The sequence below is a fragment of the Nicotiana sylvestris genome, chromosome 9, assembly GCF_000393655.2.
Source record: "Nicotiana sylvestris chromosome 9, ASM39365v2, whole genome shotgun sequence".
Taxonomy (NCBI): Eukaryota; Viridiplantae; Streptophyta; class Magnoliopsida; order Solanales; family Solanaceae; genus Nicotiana; species Nicotiana sylvestris.
Genome location: NC_091065.1, coordinates 149,394,448 through 149,402,272, shown reverse-complemented (window position 1 = coordinate 149,402,272; position 7,825 = coordinate 149,394,448).

The window sequence follows — 7,825 nt, the reverse complement described above, 5'->3', positions numbered from 1 at the left end:
AGAGTTACAAAGTGATGGGGATCCCCCTTATATAGGAAGAGAATCCCATTATAGTACAAAATGCATTAACTGTAAAGGCATGGAGACAGGACGCTGGACGTGACACCTTGGGACAGGCCCCGGACAGGTCATCTTTGTCAAATTTAGCCGTGTGCCTTGGGAATTCCCCTCTCGCATACTATAGCCGTTAGTACGTAATGCCCTCCGGGGACGGTACCTGACGAACCCTGAGGGTGGGTCTCGACCTTGGTTTCGAGCCTCGAAGAGCATGACCAAGAGACGACCTAATGACGGGGAAATCGGACCCCCGGATTCACCGCATACAGATAGTCTCCGCATTTCTTAGAGTGAAAGCGGTAAGAAACGATAACAAACGATCCTGAACTTCTGCTTCCTTTGATGTTCTTGCAATCGGCGACGGCTACGAAATGCCAAGATGCAACACGCACGTTGTTCCTACAGGTTTTCGCATTGACTGCGATGGTTGGCTGCGTTTTGGCTTCCTTCAATGTACACACGGTGCTTTTATAAATACTCCCTTCTTTCTTTCTATAACCCATCTCGTGCCAAAAAAAACCCTAACAAGGTTTGTTCTTCCTTCTCAACTCTTTTCTTCCTTCAGAAACTCCCAAGGATGGCAAAAATTTCAACTTCTGCTTCCCAGGAGGTCGCGGGTTCATCCTCTTCGCTTTTCTCTTAAGGCAAAGTGGCTAATCCTCCTTGTGCTGAGGAATGCGTCCCAGGATCCTTTGCGATGACCTCCGATTTCAAGGTCGAGAGACCTTCCTCTAAGCCAGGGCGTCGCGAGCCTGTAACTAGGTATGTCAGCTCGATAACGGATGTCAGGAGAGTGAGGGTTGACTATCGATGGGGGGATACCGTGCTTGTGGACATTCCTTCTCGGGAGGAAGATATTACGGATCATAAAGCCGGATTTCTGAGTGTATACACCTACCCATTTACCTTGGGGCCGGTGGGGCCATCATCGCCCCTGATTGACCCCGTGATTCTCGACTTCTACCGGAGTTATGAAGTGACTCTGAGCCAAATTCATCCTTCGTTCTAGCGCGTGCTTTATATGATCAGGCATTACTCGAACATGATAGAGGAGATGCCCTTCACGCTCAACCATCTGATCCGGATGTACAGTCCTCGTCTTCTCCGTGGGGGCTTAATCAAGCTTCGTTGCAGAGCCCCAAGATCCCTTTTTGCCTGCACCGAGAAGCTCGGGGATGAGGGTTGGGTAAGCCGATTCGTCCGTGAGGACGTCTGACCTGATTCCAGTTGAAAAGATGTCGTTCCCTAAGAAGTGGAATGTTGGGCATAAGTAAACGTATTGTCTTTGCTTCATTTTGGCAATTTTTCTTCAAGCATCTAACTCTGCTTTTCTTGCCTTTTCAGCTGTAGCGATCTACCCTGGTGCGGTGTCGGATCTCCAAGGTTGGGTCTGCCGCTTATACTCGATTTGCCCATATACCGAACGAGTGTGGCGAGATTTATCCCCAGCTCGGTGGGAAGCCAAAGACCATGGTTAGCCCCGAGCATTGTTGCATCTGCATACTTTGACGTAGATCGTTGTTAATAACGTTCTTCATCCTTTTCATTTAACCTCTACATTCATGTAGGTCTGGGGGAAATCCCTTTGACGAAGGAGGCACCGCCAGTTGGAAGGGACGCCCCGGTGTTAGACGAGAAGAAGAGAAGGTAGGGGAGTCTTTCGGTTGGGCCTCCAGAGCTCAAGAGGGTTAAGGCAGAAGATTCCAAGGTTGACCGGGCAGTTCTGACAACGCAGCTTCTAAACGGCCCATGAAGAGCGCATAGACTCGGCCGACCCTCAGGCCGTGGGGATGGATGCTCCGGGATCGGAGTCTGATGATGTTGTGGCCCAGCTTTGTGGTGGCGAGGCAATGGATGGAGTATCGAGCACTACCCCTGAGTTGGCAGGCAGCCAAAATTCTTCCCGAGTTGGGACGCCCTTGGTGGGCAGTTCGGAAGGGCCTGGATCTGGGGTCCAGGGTAAACAAGGGACAGAGATTTTGACTGATCTTGTTAGCCCTTTGGTTGTTGTTGATTCTCCTCAGGGAGAGATCCTACCATCTTACGGAGTGCAAGACGCCCTGCGTGAAGAGCCTTCTGAAGTAGGAGCATTAGTCAAAGGCAGAGACGCACTCGACACATCGCCGACCATTCTCGAGGGAGGTCCCGAGGTTGATGTTTCATTTATTTTCGGTGAGATAGGCAGACTTTGCGAGCGGGTAGTTTTTGCTAACCTTGTCCGCGGCTCTGGGCTGTTCTAGTCTTCGTTTTTTCTAACTTGTTTTTTCACGTGGCTTCAGGCTAAAGTGCTTTATAACCAAGCTTTCACCCAGTATCAAGATGAGGTGAGCCGTTGCGAGCGTGAGAAAGCCTATTTACCGAACAGGTTACGCATCCCCGTTTTTACCTTTATTAGAATCCTTGTGAGATTCCACTGCTTTTAACTTCTCGGACCTAATTCGTGCAGTTTGAGAAGGAGAACGCCCTGCTGAGAGGGGAGCTTCGGGCTAGAGATGCTGAAGTTTCCGAGCTTAGTCGATACGTAAATGAAATGGCTTCCGAAAAGGACACCCTCCATGAGAAGGTAACCTTGATCGAGCCTTAGCTCCAGGATGTGAAGGAGGATAATGACAAGTATAAGGGTCTCCATTCCGATCTAGTGGCTGTATTATTTCGGATCAAAGCCGAGGACGAGGCACTTGTATACTCGCACGGGGAGGGAGTTGTTGTTGCAGATTCTTGCGTTGGGAAGGCATTTGAGGGGTCTAGCCCGAATTTACCTTGGGATGTGGATCGTTTTTGTCTGGTTTCCCAACAGTAAGTTGTTGGGGGTTCATCGAAAGGCAACTCAGATGGTGTAAAAAATGAGGGTGGATCCTCGGGGAGAGAAGATGCCATTGAGAATGGGCCATCGAAGGACTCGTAGTTGCCAGGGCGCGACCCTCGGGGAGCCATTGAGGATGCGGGTTGGGCAATAGATTAGGATCTTTGTTGATTTTCTTGTCGATTTTCCTGTTGATCTTCATATTTGTATATAGTACTTTCATACTGGTATATGTATAAAGTGAATCCTGCAGCTTTGTTTCCTCCATTCCCTTTTTTTGCCCGGAATTCAGTAAGAATCGGCAAGAAACCTTAGATCTGTGATATGGCCCTATGGCCAGTTAGGCAAGCTCGGGGGATTTTATGTGCCTGGCCGATGCGACCTTTAATGTAAGATGCCGTTAGAGCTCTTATACTTTTGCTCAAGTATTTTGGGTTCAGTCTCCGAGTCGGCCTTTAATCGACCCTCAAGTTTTACATTTGCATGGGCTGGCGACAGTGGCTCTTATGCCTTGGGTCGAAGCGACCTTTTATGTATGTGGCCTTGAGGCTCATGAAGCTGGCAGTGAGGGCTCTTACACTCTTTCCCTTAGGCATGTATAGTTAACTATTTTGGATTTGATCTCCGAATTGGGTTACGACTCAAGCTCACTTTGACCCTGAAGCTTTCAAATTTTTAAGTTGGCGATAGTGGCCCTTACGCTTTTGGTCGTTGCGACCGTTTAGTGTGTGGCCCTGAGGCTCGTTTGGCTGGCGACAATGGGTCTTACGCTTTTTCCCTTTGGCGTGTGTAAGCTTTGTTTTCCTCTCGTTAATGACTTTTTGAAATGATTTTGCTTGACCCGTCATCGGTTCGGGAAGAACCTTGATTTCAACTCGTTAGTGGCGATGTTAGAGCACCTCGAAAGGTTTAGCTCGTAGGCTGAGTAGCTCGAAGCCTTTGTGATTTGGAGCAGACATGGTCGAAGTTTGTTTGCCTGTCGAGGGTAGCCTATTTTAACCGGTTCTTTTTGAAGTAGATTCGAAGTAATGGCCTGTGATTTTGTTAGTGACGGTCAGGCATTCCCGATTTGCGTTAATTTGGTTGGTGCAGCTGTTTTGACCGTAGTCATATGTGTTTGGCCGGAGCCATTTTTGATCCAGAGAGTGATAGTTTAGGCATCTACATCGAGGGTATGCCCTTTCGGGAGTCTTACAAATGCGACACATAGCCTAAACTTCGGGATCAAGTTTTATGCCTGTAGTAAGGTCTTACAAAAATTTTATGCCTGCTGAGGTCTTATAGTTTTTTCATGCTTGTTGAGGTCTTATAGTTTTTTCATGCCTGTTGAGGTCTTACAGTTTTTTGTTGTTATGTAAAATAGATCTGGCAAGACCGAGTTTTCCCGCTCGGGGTCTTACGGCCTCGAATTTTTCAATGAATGGCGATTGACAACAGTCTCTGAGTCATCGAGTTAGGCTTGAAAGTCGTTACTCATGAGCTCGGAATTGCCTCATTAGGGCCTTATGAACATGGAGTTCCGACCCTGAGGTCATGTGGGTACCAAATTGTTGATGCTAAGTCTTCGAATATTTTGGGACGTACTCGATAGAGGGATCCATGCCGTGAGCATGCTGAATTTTCTATGGAGTACAAGATGCTTTGGCGAAAGATATTCTTTGATTGCTTGGCATAAATACATGTTGTTGTGTTGTCATAAGCCCGGCTTATGCGGACACGATTCGTTCGACCGTTTGGCCCGGTACATCATTTTCTATTGGAACCACATTTGCCATTTCCTGGTACAGGTTTTATTGCAAAGAAAACCCGGTATGTTTGTTGAGTCCTTCTTAGGTAGTGCGTGGACGTTTCCTCGTTAAAAACCTTGCCGGCAAAAACCAATTTCGGGATAAATAACTTGGTCGAAGGAAAAGAGTGCAATATTTGCTCTAGGATCTTTGCGGGATTTTCCGATCAGGTGCCCTAGCAGTAATACTGTTTAAGCATCGATACATTCTAGTTGCTCGGAAGTTGTTCACCTTCCATGGTACCAAGCTTATAGGATCACTTGCCAACTATCCCGAGGACACGGTACAGTCCTTCCTAATTCTGTCCCAACTTTCCTTCATTAGGGTTTTGGGTGTTGGGAGTAACCTTCCTTAGGACTAAGTCCCCGATCCCAAAATATCGGAGATTTGTTCTTCTGTTATAGTATCTTTCAATTTTTTGAATCTGGGCAGCCATCCGTATCAGCGAGGCTTCCCCCCTTTCATCGAGTTGCTCGAGGGCTGTTGTCATGGCCTCATTGTTCGAGCCCTCATTAGTGTGAGGGAATCTAGCACTCGTCTCCCCAACTTCCACCGGTATCAACGCCTCGGCACTATACACTATAGAGAAGGGCGTTTCCCCGGTGCTTGATTTTGAAGTTGTTCGATATGCCCATAGCACCTCGGGCAGCGTTTCTCTCCATTTTACCTTGGCGCTCTCCAGTTTCTTTTTTAAGTTCTGGATGATGGTTTTATTCGTGGATTTGGCCTGGCCATTTGCACATGGATGGTAAGGCATTGATAGGATTCTCTTGATTTTGTTATCTTCAAGGAATTGTGTTACCTTGCTCCCGATGAACTGCATCTCGTTATCGCATGTTATTTCGGATGGATTCCAAACCGGCATATGATGTGATCCCATATTAAATTGATGACTTCCTTCTCTCTTATTTTCTCGAAGGCATGTGCTTCCACCCATTTTGAAAAGTAGTCAGTCATAAATAGAATGAATGTAGCCTTACCTGGTGCCGTCGGCAAAGGACCGGGGATGTCCATTCCATATTTCATGAATGGCCATGGTGATAAAACGGAATGTAGTTTCTCGCCGGTTTGGTGGATCATGGGAGCGAATCTCTGGCACTTGTCGCATTTTCGGACAAATTATCTGGTGTCTTTTTCCATGCTTTCCCAATAGTAGCCTGCTCTGATTACCTTTTGAACCAAAGAATCGGCGTTGGAATGATTTCCACAGGTGCCCTCGTGGATCTCTCGGAGTACATAATTCGCGTCACCTAGTCCCAAGCATAGCGCCAGAGGGCCATCGTAAGTTCTCCTGTACAGAATCCCATTTTCGTCGAGTGAGAACTGGGCTACTTTGGTTCGTAGGGCCCTCGAGTCTTTTGGATCTGCGGGCAGCTTTCCATCTTTTAGATAAACAATATATTTATTTCACCAATCACATGTCAGACTGGTAGAGTTAATCTCCGAATGACCTTCCTCGACTACTAATTTAAACAATTAGATAACAACTCCGGGGAGTAGGTCTTCTTCTTCAACAGAAGATCCCAGATTCGCGAGGGCATCGGCCTCGCTGTTCTGCTCTCAAGGTACATGGACTAAGGTCCATTCTTTGAAGCGACGTAATGCGACATGGATTTTGTCCAAGTACCTCTGCATACTGTCCTCTCAAGATTCATAGCTCCCATTCACTTGGCTCACTACGAGTAGTGAATCACATTTTGACTCGACAATCTGGGCCCCCAAACTTTTGGCCAATTCTAAACCTGCAATCATACCCTCGTACTCGGCTTAATTGTTAGTTAATTTTGCGGTTTTTATGGAATGTCGGATTATGCCTCCAATGGGTGGCTTTAGGACTATACCGAGCCCGAATCCTCTTATGTTTGTGGCATTATCTATGAACAGAGTCCATACCCCAGAGGACGTGTCTGATTTCAATAAAAGTTCCTTCTTTACCTCGGGTACGAGGGACAACGAGAAATCGGCCACGAAGTCTGCCAAGATTTGGGACTTGATGGACATTCAAGGTTGATACTCGATATCATACCCTCTGAGTTCAATGACCCATTTGGCCAATCGACCCGATAGCTCGGGTTTATGTAGTATGATCCAGAGGGGGTACATTGAATGAACGCAGATATGGTGACACTGAAAATAAGGCTTCAGCTTACGCGAGGATCTTATCAGCGTGAGAGCCAATTTTTCCAGATGGGGATACCGGGTTTTGGCGTCCCTCAAGGTTCGGCTTACATAATAAATAGGAAATTGTGTACCTTTCTCCTATCGAACCAGTACGCCGCTTACCGCTATTTCAAACATAGCCAGGTACAGGTATAGCGTTTCTCCTCCTTGGGCGTGTTGGCATCCTAGAGTCCTTTCTAAGTTGCTCTTTCTTTTGAGTAGAGAGAAGAAATGGTGACTTTTGTCTGATGGCCTTGATATGAATCTGCCCAGGGCCACTATCTGCCCTGTAAGCCGTTAGACGGCTTTTACATTGTTCACCACCGTGATTTCTTCGATGGCCTTTATCTTGTCGGGATTGATCTCGATCCCCCTGTTTGAAACTATGAAGCCCAGGAATTTGCCCGAACCCACTCCGAAGGCACACTTCTCGGGGTTGAGCTTTATGTTGTAGCATTTGAGGATGTCGAAAGTTTCCTGCAAATGGGTCAAATGGTCCTCTGCGCGTAGGGACTTGACTAGCATATCATCCATATATACCTCCATTGATTTACCTACTTGATGCTCGAACATTTTATTAACTAGGCGTTGGTACATTGCCCCTACGTTTTTTAGCCCAAAGGGCATTACATTATAGCAATATGTACCATACTTTGTGATGAACAAGGTCTTTTACCTGTCCTCGGGGTTTATCTGGATTTGATTATACCCCGAGTAGGCATCGAGAAAAGTGAGGGTCTCGTGGTCGGCCGTAGCATCGATCAGACGATAGATATTAGGCAATTGGAAGGAATCTTTGGGGCATGCCATATTTAAGTCTTCATAATCTATGCACATTCTTACCTTGTTCCCCTTTTTGGGCACTACTACTATGTTGGCCAGCCATTCGGGGTACTTTACCTCTCTAATGGATCCAATTTTAAGAAGTTTCGCTACCTCTTCTTTGATGAAGGCATGTTTTACCTCGGACTGCGGTCTTTTCTTCTTCTTCACGGGTTTGAATTTGGGATCAACACTC